Below are 19115 nucleotides of genomic sequence, written 5' to 3' on the forward strand. Positions count from 1 at the left end.
TGTTGTGCACCCTGCAGTTCAGAGTCAGAGCCTCCTGATGGAGGTGTATTTAAGTAACACATGGGGGGCTCTTCACATGTACTTTCACTCTGAACCAATCACATGGGTGGACACGGCAGTGCCATTTACATGCATATCCTACACATTGATTGCACCACTCACTGGTTTAGGGTACATTGTGTCAGGTCAGCTCATTAAGCACAGTTTATTGGCTGGTCATTTGTAAGTGTATCCTGGTTAAAGAGGTTTACCTTACATTGGGCATATCAGTCAGCAGAGGGCGCTAAAGGACTGACGGAGTGGCACACAGTGTGCCTGTCTTGAGGAGAAATACTGTATGCACACTGAGGTGGTGGCATAATGAGAAAATGTCTTTATTCCCTCATCTCTCATGTTGTGACAAGCAGAACTTTGGGTTGCCATGGAGAGAGCTGCTGAAAGGAGGTCATAATTAAAAGAGCTGGAGATGCTTGTTTGGCTGGCTCCCTACATTTCGAGACATTAATGAGGAAATTGCATAGGCCCTTCAAGGCAATGAGTCCATGTATGTATAATGAGCATATGTATGATTACTGTTTAGTGCTGTGAGGTGAAGACTCAGTACACGACCAGTGCCACTGATTCTGTAGGGGGATGAGTAGCCTATATACAGTATGTGGTTCTCAAACATTTTCGGCATGGCTGTGGACCCCGATTTGAGAAGGTTTTGTACTTTATAGGGATAAGAGAAGATTTGTCGAGAGAGAGAGAGAGAGAGAGAGAGAGAGAGAGAGAGAGAGAGAGAGAGAGAGAGAGAGAGAGAGAGAGAGAGAGAGAGAGAGAGAGAGAGCGCGCTTGCTTGCTTGTTTGTTTGTTTGTTTGTTTGTTTGTTTGTTTGTTTGTGTGTTAGGGTCCCCATTAAGTAGGCTACAGCATTGCAATAGATTCCTTTTTTCCTTTTAACATAATAAACAAAACAAAAAAACAAGGTAACAAGGTTGCAGATCACTATGCTGTCAGCACAATAACCTCAGCAACACTGGGCAAGGTGATAACCTCTACTGCTTGTTTATTATACATACAAGTAATCTGTTTTGGACATACAACCAACTACCAAGGCAATTATGCATCGCATTCATTCTGTATTCACAATGGAGAGCTGTATGAGCTGCTCTGATTTGTACCATTTGTGATGGATTTATCTTTAGCATTTCCACTGTAACACTAGACCAGACCGTGGCGCTGGGCAATATTCAAGTGTAACAGTGTCTGGCAGCTAACTCCAGATGTACTCAAGTGCACTCACTCACTCTCACTCTCTCTGCTTTCTCTCTCTCCTTTCTCTCTCACCATGAGCTCTACATCCCCGAGGGAAGCATTTTGTCCCAAAAGGCCAACAGAGTGCCAGTTGAGGGGGTTAGAGAGTGATGTGGAACATGGATAAACACCGCCCCACCACCTGTAGTCACATACCCATGCCAGGAACACTTAAGCCTAAACCATCGCTTACAGTTTTTTCTGAAGGACAATAACCAAACCCCTATGGAATTCACCTTACTTCACCGGTAAGGCTGTGGCCCACACAGACTAACTCTCAGCAGACTGACAACGCAGAGTTATGACTGATTCCTTTGTTGTGTGCCAGTGTCAAGCACTGAAAATCGCATATCTACAAGCCCACTTCACATTGTGATGCAAAGTACAAAGTAAGCATTGGAGTTATACCCTGTATATGGCTGGAATTAGAAAGTTATAGGGGTGCACGGATGTCAAAGAAATCCATGTCTCCATACAAGCACGCTCTGGCCCTGCCGTGGGCCAGAAAAAAACAACTAACTAATTTATACTTGTACAAAGATATATCTCACAGAAGATCTATTATTTCTGGCGTGGATGCATCATGTTTTCACCATCACGTCATACGATATATAAGAACTTAAGAAGCATAATAAATTCCCTTTTAAGATCCACTGGCGCAGCGGGCGTGCAGCCAGGTGCAGGGCCCTCATGAGGACAAGAGAGAGCCGGTTTTGTCTACATCAGGAAATAGGGTCATCTAAGGAGATACTAGGTAGTGCTGACTGTCTTGGCCTCCATGTGTATGAGTATGCTATTCCTTTCAAACTGCCCGAAAATAATGAGCAATCAGGAAAATGGTTATTCTCGCATTTCAATTAGCCTAATTAAAGAGAGGGCAGCGCGGGCTACTCATAAGGATGACTGGCACAACAGGGCTGTGTTTGTGTGTGTGTGTGTGTGTGTGTGTGTGTGTGTGTGTGTGTGTGTGTGTGTGTGTGTGTGTGTGTGTGTGTGTGTGTGTGAGAGAGAGAGAGAGAGAGAGAGAGAGAGACGATTCCCCAAGGGGTACAGCCACAGCACTGCATCAGCAGTTCGGATGAGGCATTAACTATTTTCTCTCCACAATCCCTCCCATTCACTGCCCACAGAGAACAACAGATAACCAAACCTTTGTCTGACTTATGATTGCTTCAGATGCATCTCCAGATAAGCAACCTGTCTCTCCATCAATCTCTGGCTGATTATTGACATTATTGATCGTACAGCTGTCCATTTGTTCAATCGAGCGTAGAACCTCCCAGATAGTTGATTCCCCATAACTCTCAGAATTGACTGACATAGATCAATGAGAATGAGAGTGAATGAGAGGATGAATTAGTGTAACCCCCCCCCCCCTCCAAAAAACAAAACAAAACTAAAAATAGTTCACATGAGCCAGTTCTAGGGAAAACCACTCGTCCGATCGACTTGGCACTTGACACGGCACTTCCTTGGGTCCTCAGCAATATGAAGTTGATCAGACAGACAGACAGACAGACAGACAGACAGACAGACAGACAGACAGACAGACAGACAGACAATGCAGAAAGACAGAGACAACATAGCATGAGTAAATATTTGATAAGTAGCACATCGTCTGTCGTTTGCGTGTTTCTTTTTTGTAAATGAATGAATGCCCTACTTTGTTGTACAACAGTGTCACACAAACGTAGAGAAAAGAGCCGATCTACAAGCTCATCACACATTGCTTATCCGCTATTTTGGAAAATAATGAATATAAATCAATCAATCAATATCAAACCAATGAAAAGTATTAACAAGTACAGGTTCTTTTTTTACCATGTCCTGAAAGAGTTATAACCGTTTTTGACACACAACCTGACAGCGACAACGACGTGCAATAATGGTTGGAGCCGGCAGGGTGCCCACATCAGTGGTTCCCAAACTTTTTCTTGTCAAGGACCCCCAAATTGACACTAATGAGCCCGCGGACTAACCTGACTCTGCCAGATTGCGGCAGTATTGAGTTCACCAGTTCCCTCCTTGAAAAATATATGCCAGGGACCCCCCATAACCAAGAGAAGATTTTGACGGCTCTAGCAGTGATTCTCAACCCGTTTAATTTCAAGGACCCCCAGTTTGACATGCATATTAGTCTACAGACCCCCATTTAATGGCATTTCTATCTCTGGGACCCCCAATTTATATCGTAAAATCAATGTTAATGTAACTCTGAGAGTGTACAAATGGAACCAAATGGACCTGTTAGGGTCCATTTGGTTCTATTTTGGTCCATCTGGTCCTCTTTGGTACTCCCTGGGTCCCCGGACCCCACTTTGGGAACCACTGGCCCACATCCATGTTTGACATTGTAGCTATACCTACCCCCACGGTACCGTGGAGTGAGTCCACGGTACCACGGCTAACAGTAGGTAGGCTATCAGTGCCAGACTAACAGTAGGTAGGCTATCAGTGCCAGGCTAACAGTAGGTAGGCTATCAGTGCCAGGCTAACAGTAGGTAGGCTATAGGCTGGCAGTTAGAGAGTTAGTAGAACTCCAGCATCCATTGTGACAGTGAGAGAGCCAGATGGCCATGTAGAACACACACAGTGACACCAGCTTACACACAGCTCCCCCTGCTGGAACCCACACGCACGCACGCACGCACGCACGCACGCACGCACGCACGCACGCACGCACGCACGCACGCATGCACGCATGCACGCACGCACGCACGCACACGCACGCACGCACACACACACGCACACACACACAGGGCAGTGGCCGGATGGGAACCGTGAGGTTCACAGTTTGATCCCGGGCTCCGTTAGAGTTTAGTGTCGAAGTGTCCTTGAGCAACACACTCAATCCCACGCCTAATTGCTCCCGATGTGCAGGTTGGTGCCTTGCATGGTTTCCTCCGCTGTCGGTATGTGAATGTAAAGCGCCTTGGATAAAGGTGCTATATGAATGCACCATTTACACACACACACACACACACACGCACGCGCGTGCACAAACACGCACGCACGCACGCACGCACGCACACACGCACGCACGCGCGCACACACGCACGCACACACGCACACACACACACACACACACACACACACACACACACACACACACACACACACACACACACACACACACACACACACACATTCAAGAGAAGCGACACACCAACATCACCTGATGTCTGTGATTCCCTGGTCATTTGTCCCACTCCCTTCATGTCCCTCCACCCTCCACCGCCCCCCTTCTTGCTTCTCCTCCCTGCTCCTTCCGTTTCAGTCTGATGGCCATAGTTAATTGGCTGCTGTCTAATTGCAGCTCATTATCTTGGGCAACCAAACATGTGAGATGTAGCAAACAAAATATTTCTCCAACTTTCATTCTGTTTGTCTATTCCCACTCCAAACCCCGTGTTTATGCCTGGATGTGTTCACCCGATTTTGTTTTATCTGTTTACCTTTCAAATGTCTCACTTCACCCCTCCCTAATTGTCTACCAGACACATACATGAATGGAAAATGGTGCATTTATATAGCACTTTTTATCCAAAGCGCTTTACATTCACCCATTCACACACCGATGGCGGAGGAAACCATGCAAGGCACCAACCTGCACAACACTTCGACACTAGCTCTGAGGGAGCCGGGATCGAACTTGGAACCTTGCGGTTCTATCAAGTGTACTTACCGGCTACTCTACCACTGAGCCACTGCCTATCTCCACATATTAATACAACAACACACACACACCCATCCTGAAGATGCGTATGCATGCATATACACACACATAATGTGCACACATCCCACGCTCTTCTCCCCCGTACTCTGTTGGCGTTTGGCAGGGTCTCTACGTTTGGGTTGCCCCTATAGTCGCCCAGCCCTCTCAGCTCCCCTCCCTGTTTAATCTATCTCTGAAAAACCTCTGGGGTTTAATTCCCTTCTCCACGCAGAGTGCTTTGCTGGCATGGTGGCCAAATCCATACAGAAGGAGTGCATCAGGCTTTAAAATGGACATCTCAACAGCAGGGCAGTTTAGGTAAAGTGACGTGATATATAGGCCACACTGTATCACTGTGCAAAAAATATGCCCACTTCTGCTACGACCGCTAAACATTGACGTTCCTCACTGAACGGCACAAATATGATTTGGATTATAAAAGTCTCCTGGTACACACACACACACACACACACACACGCGCACGCACACGCACACACACACACACACACACACACACACACACACACACACACACACACGCACACACACAGTGAAATGCCAAGAAAATCTGCTACACAAGAACAGACTCGTATGATTAGATTAGTATACAGGGTCCTGAACCCATTGTAGAATTGATGGCATGAGACAGAACTGACATTTGTGCACATAGCGAATTGTGACCATTAATACAAAGCAAGAAAGCAAGAAAGCAAGAAAGAAAGAAAGAAAGAAAGAAAGAAAGAAAGAAAGAAAGAAAGAAAGAGTTAAGGAAATGAAAAGCAATGGAAGGAGAAGAGAGAGAGGTGTGGGCGACTCGTCCCATGAAGAATCGTAGTCATGGAAACGGATGATGATGACAGGATGAAGAATGAGGAGACTTTTGGAAAAAGAGGGAGGCCAAACACATTGAAAAGAAGGGAGAAAAAAAAGTTGCTAATTAGATTTGACATTAACGGCCAGCTCTTACAAACCAGCCACACCTACCTCAAGTCTCTCCCCTGGGCTCCACTCACCCTTCTACTCACCCGCTGTCACTTTAACAGTTCAATTAACACTCCGCTGTCCAGACTTTACAGTGCATTATAGTTTAGATCAGAGGTTTTCAACCAGTGGTCCAGGGACCACCAGTGGTCCTTGAGGGGGTTCCAGGTGGTCCCCAGCTAAATGATGGAGAGTTGGTAACCAAATGGACAATCTTTAACTCTTGAGAGTGTAAAATGAAACCAAATGAACCCTGGTTTGATTTTATTATTGTTGTGTTATTGTTAAAACATCTGCATTGCTTCATTTAGAAGAAGTCTACACAATTAGAGAATGTAGAAGAATTGTTATTTTGATCCATGTTTGCCTGTTCTCTCTCCAAGTGGTACCACGTCAATACAGCATGGAATTGTGGACAAAATCTAATCCAACGACAACAACATATTCAGTTTTGGGTCAGAGAGGCAAAATATCATCAAATGGTGCAGGTCCGTGGCTCAAATGCAGAATAAATAATGGACCTATACATGAAAAGGGTTGAAAACCACTGGTTTAGATGCTTTCCCTCATCCTCAGATGACCAGGTGCTTGTTGTGTGACTATTTTTGATGCCTGCCTGCCCACTAAATATTGTATATTATGTCCACCGACTCTGCCCCCAAGTGTGGGAGATTTGTTACTTCAGCGTGCGTTCTAGAAAGGGACAAGGAGACTCCACTGCTCTTCTCTACTTACTTCTTTCCTCTCTGACAGTCAAAAGAGGTTACTGTTTTCTCATCAGTCAATCAATCCTCGCTGCAGGATTCTACACAATCATTTCCCCATCCTCCTCTTGCCCCCACTGTGCCTGTGATGGTGAAAAGATCAAATAAATTACTTAGATCACGATTATCAAACCCAAATTGCCACTGTTTATATCATTGCTCTTAAGTCTGATCTCACACTTGTAAGTCATCTGGATAAGAGCATCTGCTAAATGCCTAAATTGTAAATTGTCAAATAAGTTTTCATTGTTTTTCCCCTTATCGAGACAAGGAGTGTGCACTGTTCCTGCTAGCGTATGCCCCATTAGCTGTTGTTTTGGTAGTCTGAAGGAATAATTAATTCATCAATCAGATACACTGTAAACTCCTGTGTGCTAATTAAATTCGGAGAGTGTAAAAACGGTTACATTTTTTGCACTCAGAGTTAAATGAACACTCAGGATTTGGCCGTGCAGCTGTGTTTAAATGGAGGCTCTTGCCTCTGTCTTGATAATATGACTCACAGGAAGGAATAATTAGTCCTCAGCTCAAAGTACCAAAGTGTCTCATTTATCCTTGCACATACATGACCCCTATCTTCACTGTGATGCAGAGCATTTGATAAAAGGCCCCATTTGGAAAGTCTGAGGAGAGGAAAAATACTCCAAAGATGACATTTAGAAGATGAGATAATGCTAATGCAAATCAGAAAGTTATAAAACCGTGTGGCTGAATAATTAACGGTCATGATAGTAGGCCTATACTGTCTCTCTAGCATAACGTCTGTGCACATCACAATACATCAAAACAAAATCAGCTCATTTACATAGGCCAGGGCTGGACTGGCCACAGGGCATACCGGGCATTTTCCCGGTGGGCCGCGACCGTAGGGGGCCGCCATGATTTTGACAGGCAGGCAGGCCAATAGGCGGCAGGCCACCAGGTAGCGCCCCCCCTGACCCCCCCGGCGGTGCAGTGCAGGGGTGGGGCCACATAATATTATGTTGCTTGTTTGTGTGTGTGCCTCGACGGAGTGGGTGGTAGAGTTTCTGCTATCTGCGCGCTGGTTGTGGTGGGCCGGTCTGGGCCAAATTCACGCGAAAATGCCCGGGCCGAATTTTTGTCCCAGTCCAGCCCTGACATAGGCTATAAGTATAAACAAAGTACAGAGGTTTCATTTAACATGCCAGTATAGAGTGGCTGTGAAGATGCCATGGCCCATGGGCAAACAAACGTACTTGATTTTCACCGTGCCCAGTCAGAGCTGCTGAATACCAGTCTGTAGTCAACTGTCTGCAATGTCCAAGCTCATCCATGGCTGATCACACAGCATCCTGCAGACAGAAGAATAAGAGAGCATCAGCATAATTATCCTCCTCTTGGGCTGCCGATGATATTACCATAAAATAGAGTTAACATTTTTAGTGTCCCTCCTTATGAGGCGTGCTACGGAATACCACTATCTAATCACACAACTCCAATACTATACCTTATCTCACACTCTATCAAGATTGTGGCCTCCATGAGTTTTTCGTATAACCCACCCTTTACCTGTATGATGTGGGAGCAATTTGATAATCGAGTCTATAGGCCCATGGCCTATTTTCCTCTCAATGCCTGGCTACACGGTTCAACAAGCCTACCCTAGTTCTGCCCCTCTCCCTCCCTGCGCTAGAGCAGATCAGGCCTACAGAAGGCTGAAGGCCAGTTAGGCCTACAGAAACCAGGAAACATCATTATGATTATTATTAAAGAATGACTTTCTTAAGGTTGAAAGACAGTTCAAAAATAGAAGCTACGGCCTAGCCTATATTCAATATTTCTAATAGCCATTATTATTTAAGGCATATGATAGGTCTATATTTATCCCAAATTAAAATTCAACCAGCCCTGCATGCATGCCTGCATGCATGCATGCATGCAAGCACACGCAGGCTAAACCGGGCGAACCACAATAACCGTCATCCCGCGGCTCGTGTCCAAGCAACACCTACTCCTTGGCTCCTTCGCACACTGCCTCCCCTCTCGACCCCCCCGGCCCCCCTCTCTCTCAACACCCCCCCCCCCACACACACACACACAGACACACAGACACACACACGCACACACACATTCTATCCCACATACATCAGTATGTCTTTAGCACTGGTCGCTCGTCTGTACAGTCAGTGTGAGGCTGAGCGCCGGAGAGAGACGGAGCCCGCTTAGTATTCCGAGCACAGGGGGAAAGCGAGAGGGAGGGAGGGGATAGTGAAATATATATAGAGAGAGAAAAAACGGAGACTAAGCATAGATTGTAAGAACAGAATAGAGGTGTACTCTATGGTACTACCCCTCCGCCTCATACCGTCATCCCAGGTGCAGTACGCTGTGCTGCTCAGCCCATTTTCCCGTCTTGGGGGAGAGGGCGGAATGTAGGCTACATCATCTACATCTACACGCGTCGCATCTGAAAAAATAGCACTGGAGAAGATCGGATTTGAAAGGAGAGGGGACTCTCTGAAAAGCGAAGGTAGGAACATATTTCATTGTTTTCCCCCCCCAACCGTTTGGCTCTACGATGTGCGTTAGATCTGTGTTATTCACAATTTCGCTTTATCTGCATTACGTGCAGGGCATATAGTCTGTGTTGAATGTGCCCTAAATCTGATAGGATGCATGTCTGTTTCAAATAAATATTTTATTGTTGTATTCGTGTCTTGCTAGCCTACAGGGCCTTTCATAATGAATCATTTGCGCCTATGTGTCGAGCGTTATGGAATGCACATTGTGAGAGACAATCCATAGCCTAATAGGGTTTGTTTGTTTTTCATATAAATATATATCACCAACGATGCTGCAAGATTATTAAACTTTCTTCAATGCAAATGTATTACAGGGGCTTTAGAATCTAGATAAGATAAAACAGTGACAGAAGGGTGTATAGGCCACACACACACACACACACACACACACACACACACACACACACACACACACACACACACACACACACACACACACACACACACACAGACACACAGACAGACAGAGGACAGCTGAAACGTGTGTAATTCCTCTCCACCCATACCAAGCTGTTCCCCCATCACAGACTGTTGCACTGACTCCCCAAGATAACCATATTTTATGCAAATAGTGAATGTATACCTCCAACAATGATGCATCCATTGACTGACTGACTTTGACACAGCAGTGGGTGGAAAATGAACTGAAGGTGGCCAATTGTGTGTGTGTGTGTGTGTGTGTGTGTGTGTGTGTGTGTGTGTGTGTGTGTGTGTGTGTGTGTGTGTGTGTGTGTGTGTGTGTGCGTGCGTGCGTGCGTGCGTGCGTGCGTGCGCACACACACGTGTGCATGTGTGTCGTGAGTGTGTAGTTTGATCACGTTCCCCTTATTTCTGTACATAGGTCCAGTTCTGCAGCTCCACTGGCAGCAGAACTAGAAGAAGAGTATAGCGCCAATATCCCAGGGTTCCTACTTCCTTGCTGGACTCTTCTTGCTCTGTGTTTCCTGTTTTGATGTTATAGATAATTTAGACACTGGCAGAGACTAGTGCAGGGCCAGAGTGGTAGGGGGAGAAGAGACTAGTGCAGGGCCAGAGTGGTAGAGGGAGAAGAGACTAGTGCAGGGCCAGAGTGGTAGGGGGAGAAGAGACTAGTGCAGGGCCAGAGTGGTAGGGGGAGAAGAGACTAGTGCAGGGCCAGAGTGGTAGAGGGAGAAGAGACTAGTGCAGGGCCAGAGTGGTAGAGGGAGAAGAGACTAGTGCAGGGCCAGAGTGGTAGAGGAAGAAGAGACTAGTGCAGGGCCAGAGTGGTAGAGGGAGAAGAGACTAGTGCAGGGCCAGAGTGGTAGGGGGAGAAGAGACTAGTGCAGGGCCAGAGTGGTAGAGGGAGAAGAGACTAGTGCAGGGCCAGAGTGGTAGAGGGAGAAGAGACTAGTGCAGGGCCAGAGTGGTAGAGGGAGAAGAGACTAGTGCAGGGAGAAGAGACCCCACTTTATATTGTAAAATGAATGTTGATTTAACTCTGAGAGTGTACGAATGGAATGTGTACATTCTCTGAGTTACAGACCCATAAGGGTCCATTTGGTTCCTATCTATCATTTAACTAGGGACCCCCTGAAACTCCCTCAAGGACCCCTGGGGGTCCCCGGACCCCACTTTGAGAACCACTGTGCTAGTGTGCCTATCTGCATGATGTGTATAGGCATGTACAGTATGTCAGTGTGTCGTATTGTGTCCGTGTTTGTATGTGAGAGAAAGACAGAGAGACAGCCTGTGTAGGCCTACTTGTATTTTTGACCGTATGCTCGGCGCTGCACGTGCATTGTGCACTCCTGTGCCTTAAAGTGGGCATTCTTAAGAGGAATATGGTCATTAAAAGATATTAGAATGTCTTGACCAAGTTATTTATTTGCTGAAAAGGTGTCGAGGCCCTATTATATAGGGCGGCCTAAATTGGAACCACCTCAAGGCTTAGCCTCAGCAAAGCTATTACCTTTAGTCAATAGACATTAATACCCCACGCTCAATCTTGGCCTCGTACAGGGCCTCTGTCACAGCAAAACACAACAGCGGTCCAGTGGACTAACCAAAAGATGCATTGTAGTAAGTAGCCCCTATCTGTTAACCCTGCTGCATCAATCCCACACAGTTGAATGAGTTGAGAGCAGCGATAGCATTGTCTCAGACAGACACCACTTTGCCCTCAGAAAGGAAGTGATGTGCCGTAAAAAAAAAAGGGGGGAAAAAAAGGATATGCCAGACCCAGTGAGGAGAGGTCACGACCAAGTGTGAATCAGCGACAGTCCATGCACACAGCCAATGATCTCATAGCATAGAGCTACGCTGGATAGATATAGTCAACATGACAGTCCATGCACACAGCCAATGATCTCATAGCATAGAGCTACGCTGGATAGATATAGTCAACATGACAGTCCATGCACACAGCCAATGATCTCATAGCATAGAGCTACGCTGGATAGATATAGTCAACATGACAGTCCATGCACACAGCCAATGATCTCATAGCATAGAGCTACGCTGGATAGATATAGTCAACATGACAGTCCATGCACACAGCCAATGATCTCATAGCATAGAGCTACGCTGGATAGATATAGTCAACATGACAGTCCATGCACACAGCCAATGATCTCATAGCATAGAGCTACGCTGGATAGATAGTAGTCAACATCACGGTACAACGGAAACACAAAGGGAGGCCGGGGGCAGAGAGACTTAATTAAATAAATAGCTGTTCACTATGTGTCACACTGCAAGGTGTTGTTAGCTTGTGCTATCCTCCATATTAACATTGGCTTATGGGATCACCGGCCGGCCGGCGGACCTCTGACTCTGACTCACTGACTCAGTGGGCTATAACCATAAACAAACCCCATACGCCCGTATATAGGCAGGACCGCGGCCACGCCACTCTGACTCAGACATAACCATTAACAAACCCGATACGTCGCCCATAGGCATGTCGCTACGACTCAACTCTAAACCTCTGGTTCTAGATGCTGCACAAAATAATAGGGACGCCAGGGTTGACGTGATTAAATATTAGTTTTGTAGCAATTATTATAAAAGTAAAGACATAACAAAAATTAAACATTCATCACATTTCCAATGCATTAAGAAAACACAAGGACAAATCTTGGGGAATAATGATGATGATACAGGGGATAGTAACCAAGAGAATAGACAGAGCAACAGATAGGGGGAAGTGAAAGCAGGTTCAGTGGGATCTAACTGAAACATCCTATTAGGCACAGCTAATGGATTAGCTGCCTTTGTCTGTTGAAGCATTTATACTCACACACACAAAAAGCGTCTGACTCTGCTCATTTACATTTTCCAATTATAAGCACGCTTTCAGGTTTACTTACAAAAAGTGTCAAGCGATGAATGGAGGAAAAAAACTGTAATTCCTTTTAGAACAAGCCTAAGTACTGTATAGAGTACTGTAGGAGTGATGGTGATGCATGCGAAATGCAGATAAAGTAGGCCAATATAGGATATAAGATGAATAAATAATAGAACCAAATAATCATCCTGAAGAATTAGAAAAAACAAATTAGGGACGAATCTGATGATGATGATGATGATATCACCAACAATGAAAATTATAAATATTAAAGCATTGTCAAAACACCTCTGATACATTTGCCTCTTAAGTGGAGAAAAGTCAGGTTTAGATGACGTCTGTTTGATCATTCATATATTGTGAAAAGGATAATCTGATTTCTACCATGACTTCTAATGCCAAGGGATGATATCGGTTTACAATAACACAAGGTTTTATTGCAGGCAGCGAAAGCTGGTTGTACTGTAGCAGTTTTATTCAGCAGACATACCTTTCATGTTCTTTATCATTGTAATTCTCCACCAGGCTGAGGTGTGTGAATCATTCCTACGAAGATGATTCCACTGCCAGATTTGAGATTTCAATCAACTAACCTAATCTCATGCTCACTGAAATGTACACCTTCCAGGTTTTATCTTGAAAAGACAAAATTCACATTTCCGCTTCTTCGAGTTGTGTTTGTAATGACAACTGTTGAAAGTTGGAACTGGGCCGTGGACAATAGTGTGTCACTCTGTGTCAAGAAAACTATTTGCAGGAGAAAATAGAGCAAAAACAAAAACAAAGCACCAACTGACCCCTTCAGCTGCCTTGACAACGTTTACTATATCATTGACAATAAATGGTAAATGGTATCAGCCAGGGAATATAAAGTTAGCAGGTTGGGTGGTAAGTTAGAGTGTTAGTTAGTGTCTTTATTAACTCCATGCAGATAAACCAAGGTAAAAAAAGAGAGAGAAGAAAATAGTCAAACCAATAACTATAAGAAAAAACATATCCTTAGCCTATCAATAAACACAAACAAACTATGGCATAAACAAACTTAATTATGTTCCAACTCAACAAATCACATAAATTCAAATAAAAAGAACACAACTTATACTTCATAAGAATGCATCAGGTATATAGAGACAAACACTAAAGGAGTTATTCTCTTCAAACAACTTCCTCAGTCCTCAACCCTCACCACAGACAAAATGGATATGAGCATAGACATAGAAAGGTAGACGCCGACTCCGGGGCATGTGTATCATATGGCGGCTGCCATATTGAGCGTCATCACTTCCTCCTCAGTGACATCACTTCCACGTGCCTACATATATAACTCTATGGACCGCAACAGAGGCCAGCTGTCTCAAGCGAACCGAGGCCACGTGAGACACCACTGAGCGAGCTAAAGCGAGCGACTTGCCGTGCCGAACGTTGCGAATTTCGGTTAGCCGACTCAGGGCCGTTAAATTTGCGACCCGATAGGCAGAGAATAGTAAATAATGTTCTGGCGAGAGCGTTTTCCCTTGACTGCCACTGAAAGTGCACTGGCCACAGTGGCCAATAACAGCGCGTCCTTGCATAAGTTGTATAGAGTTTCGAAGGACGCCGCTGTGATAGTCACTTTGAGTGTCAGCCGTGCCTCTGCCATATATTGAGCACCCTCCATAAGATACACGTCACTCCAATGATCTGCAGCGGTGAACACCTTTCTATGTCTATGGATATGAGTCCTCTATCTGGGCCTATATCTATCAGGTGTGCGCTGTTAGCCTGGGAATAATCTCACAAGACAGATTCAGACTTCAGAGCTCTGCATCAAATTCAAAGGATTTTCCCCACAGATTGGCCTGGGACTAAACACCAACCACCAATAAGTGAAGATAATTAGCTGAGTAACCCCAACTCCACCCACTTACAATTTACACCCCCCCCCCCCAATCATGATTGGGAACTGACCTCCCTGGCTGCCTAGTCTCATGAGGCTCCCACAACATGATTGGGAACTGACCTCCCCACTTGCCTAGTCTCCAGAGGGGGATAGTACACATACCCCCCCCCCCCACGCATCGCTGATCCTCCATCCTCTGTAGTGCGATCAGACCGGTGACCTTGCATTGCTGTCCAGTCTCTATCGTCCAATTGGACAGTGACCTTACTGGTTGACCGGCCTGTGTTGTGGCCTATTAGTCGCCCGAGCATATCGATCCCTGGCAAAACAGCCAGTCAATGGAGCGTCTGTTGGAGGTGTTGTGTTGCGTAAGGTCCTTGCGTTTTCCAGATTTTTAGCAGCGTTTTGCAAGGACCTTTAGTGGGTGGGGATGGCAGTGTCTCATGGCAGGTTGTTACCTGAGGCCAAATAATACTTATAGTGCATGTTTCGGAAGGCATATGTTTCTGAAAGCAGGGTAATAACTTATGTAAACATTTATCTCCTCGTAAATTGCACAAGCCGCTTCTTGATTATTATTGTTGCTGTGTCACCCCTGCCGGCTGCTTCCTCCCTTTTTCTGTCTCTCTTTCTATTCCAATATTTCCCCCTCCCCCCTTATCTCCCGCTTCCAAATTAATGTCAGCATCTCTCTTATCCCCCCCCCCCCCCCCCCTTCTCTCTTTCCCTACACAGTGTACACACACACAGTCTTTCTGTCTGTCCGTCTCCCCTTTTCTTTTGGCCTCCCCCTCCTCCTGATCTTCTCGTTGGCATTTCAGAGGACTGTTTTTGTGCCAGACAGCAATTCCTCAGATTGAGATATCCTAGGTTTTAAAGTCACTCAGACAGATTTACTATCTTAATGGGAGGGAGTGAAGCGGCCGCTATAAGAGCTGGCATGGGATGTTGGGTCTGGTTAACGTTTTGATACTCTAATTTCAGAGTCATTCCCACAATGAGCCGAGTGGAGATGGACAGATAAATAGACCCTTGTGTTAACCATGGTTCCTTTAGCCGCACAGCCAGAGAGACAGACAGAGTGTCCTAATGTACCAATCAGGGTGTTTATGTCTACATCTATCTGAGGAGACAGAGGAAGGGTGAGAGAGAGGGACCGAGGGGGGTGCAATAAAAAGTGAGTGGAAACGTCAACTGTCCTGAGAGTCCTCTGTGGTGTGAAATATCTTTGCTTAATGCAGTGATTGATTGATGGATTGAGCGTGAGATAGATGGACACATAAGGAGCACTTTGCTGGGGAGGTGCCAGTCAATGTACAAAGACTAGCGCTGACATTTCACAGAACACCATACGTCAAATGATCAATAGCCCTTCCCCTCGCCGAGCAGGTACTGCGCGCTGTTTGAGAGATAGATCCTCTACCCCAAGAAGGACAAAAGCGGCTCATTGGACAGTTCAGTTGACCTCTCAGTGAGAAGCAGCATATTGTTCTGCTGGTGATTTGTGTACCCGTTATACAATGACCCACTAAAGAAATGTTCTGTGGCAAGAACCATTTAATACAAACCCTTTTCGTTTTCGACAGTTGTGTATTCTTAGACACAACTTTACATACATTCTACTCAGTCAAAGTCCCGGCAGGCCTACAGGCCGTGAGAATCTTGAGTTTGTGCATTGACCTGTTTTTAGCGAGACAGAATGGGCTCAACAACTAAGAGAGTATGCTAACGAGGTCTATAGAGTTTTACTTCGATGAAAGGACAATGAGGACACCGTATCCAATGCCTGTGCATTTAATACAGTTAATGTGTGCTTTCATCAGCAGAGGCTTCATATAATATTATAGGCCAATATTATGTTTCTCAACCAGTGGTGCACAGACTATGACCATGTGCCCCTTCTATAAACAGCTTTTGTCCCCACACTTTTGTCCCCGTCTCAATATTTGCCATTGACAATGAATGAGAAATGACGTCAGAATCCCGCTAAATATGACGTAAATTAAACATCAAAACATTAAACGCCATTGACATTGAAGGGAAAACGTACGTCATGTAAACGAGCAAATCGGCTAACCAATCTCCTGTTGGTGGGAGCGCTTCGACAATAAGGGACCACCTTATGTACCTTATGTAGCAATGCAATACTATCCCATTGGCTGAGAGGTCGGCTAGAGGCAAAAAGTGTCTGGTTGCCTAGAGACGAGGCAGCCAATCAGAAAGATAGGTGACTACGGCAGCCAATTAAATGATAAGTTGCCACTACCAACCTGATAGATTGTAGGCCAGCCTGCTTCGCAGCTGGTAAAAAAAAGTAATTTTGGGGGTGAACTATCCCTTTGAGTATAATATAAATCCAGCATAAGATCAATATTAAAACATGTTTTTATTTCAAATATATATAAGACTTCTTAAATATATACAGTACAGTATACCAGTAAGACGCCCTGAGGGCGAGAAGTGACATCGCCCTAAAGGGCGAGGTTGCGTGCCTGCATCCACCTGGGTGACAGCAGACTGCTGGGCAAGCGCTGGCGCTTTTGGCATGTCAGATCAACATATGGAATTCATTCTGTACTGGCCATATACAGTATTGAGAGTGTCTTGAGTGTACAGGGTTTGATGAGGTCAGATCAACATATGGAATGTCAGAACAGACCAGCTCCATATATGGAGATCTAAGGGTTGCAGCAGGGGCAGTGTCTTGAGTGTACAGGGTTTGATGAAGGCCCAGGTAGGGCTGGGCCTTAACTTTCGGGCCTGTTGAGAACTCTAGTTTTCGGCTGCCGGGCACAGCTGCACTAACAACTTTGGGGCGGGCCAGTCTAGAGTTTGAATAGACAGGTATCAGTCAAAAGGGAGACATCAAAGACGAAGGACGGGTGGGGAAGGATCACCATATGGAATGTCAGAACAGGTCAGCTCCATATATGGAGATCTAAGGGTTTGAGGTTTGAGGTCAGATGTTGGGTTGCTGGCCGGCTCCATATATGCAAAACTAGGTGATGATCCAGTCTCCATATATGGCTATCCAGGGTTTGATGAGGTCAGTGTCGTGATCTTCATATATGGAGACGGCCATATGTGGTGGTGTGGCGTGTCACGAGGTGTGACGGGCTGACGGCCATATATGGTGGCGTGACGGATCGACTGCCGGATTGACTGACAGGTTTTGCAGGTTTTCATAGTAATCAATAACAATATTGATATAGCTCAAAAGAGCTCTGGACCACTGAGAACCACTGTTTATAGGCCTAAGGCCTCTGAACACTGTAGAAAAGGATTTCATTGGCATGCCAATGATGACCTTCCTCCCTTTCTCCTCCTCTCTGTCCTTGACATCGCACGCCTCATTGACGGGTCGATTCTTGTTGTTTTTCAGGTGATGCTGGAGCCGCTCAGAAGACATTCCACAAATCCGACTCTGAATCCCAGTCCAGCTCCATACTGATGGTTTGGGACCATCAGGAAGCCCAGTGGATTCCATATGGAGCTAGATGACTAAGAGCTTAATGCTGTCCACCACTCACTGTGAAAAAAGGCCAGCTGTCAGCATGTCGACTCGCCACTGACTGGTCTTTGAGGTGTTGTGAAAATAACAAGTTAAACGGTTACACACACACTGGAGGTATAGCTCACTATTACACTGACACATCTGAAACGCAAAATAAAACATTTAATACAGAGTGACTCCACGCCGATTTGAAAATTCAGCATGCCGCTGCACCATAGAAGACAAGCTGAATAAAGGTAATAATATATGCTATGCTTCTATTTAATTTGACTAACAATCAATATTGCTACTTTGTCCATATGAAATAAGAAACAGAATTACATAAAAAGCTGCATAGTGAAATTAATTTGACACATGCTCCATGGTTCCGTTTCTCCCATTAACCACTTAAAACCTAGACTTTGTTTACTGGTCTATCCTTGGCACACTCATTTTCTCCCTCTACACCAAATCTCTGTGCTGAAAATAGCCCAACCTCAAGCTTGTAGATATATTATAATGCTGTCGGTAGGAAACCTCCTAACTCCATTTTTGATTTATTTTTTTGCATAAATCAGTGCTATTGAACACCCTTTATGTCTGTGTGTTGTTTCGAAAATATTGAATGGAAAGTAGTAAAAAACGCTTTGGACAAAACCTCTTAACTCCATTGGACCCTCAAACTGTCTGCTAAAGCAACTCCACTACCACTCTCATGCAAGTAATTGACAATATATAAACTCACAACACCAACTTTGATGAGGCAGTATTGCTTTGTTTTGAAAATATAAGGTTTTCTTAATTTCCTGAAAAATGTATAATTTTCATTTCCTGAAAAATGAACATTTTGGAGTTAAGAGGTTTCTTCCCGACAGCAGAGATATATGATTATGTTCGCCCCATAAATAGGGACACTAGGGTTTGTGTGATTAAGCCTATTATTTGCCTGACCTTGGCTGAACATTTAATGGTCACAGCATTGAACTGGATTACACCTTGAGAAAATCTATTACAAATGGAGACATTGCTAAAGCCAGGAGGTCTCTGTCTGTCCTTCAGTGTTAAGAGAGCTTATAGGGTAACACTTATATAAGAATTTTTCTGTTTCTTAGGTAAACTGAGAGGGAGGATGTGGCT

Source organism: Electrona antarctica (assembly GCF_951216825.1).
Source record: "Electrona antarctica genome assembly, chromosome: 14".
NCBI lineage: Eukaryota > Metazoa > Chordata > Actinopteri > Myctophiformes > Myctophidae > Electrona > Electrona antarctica.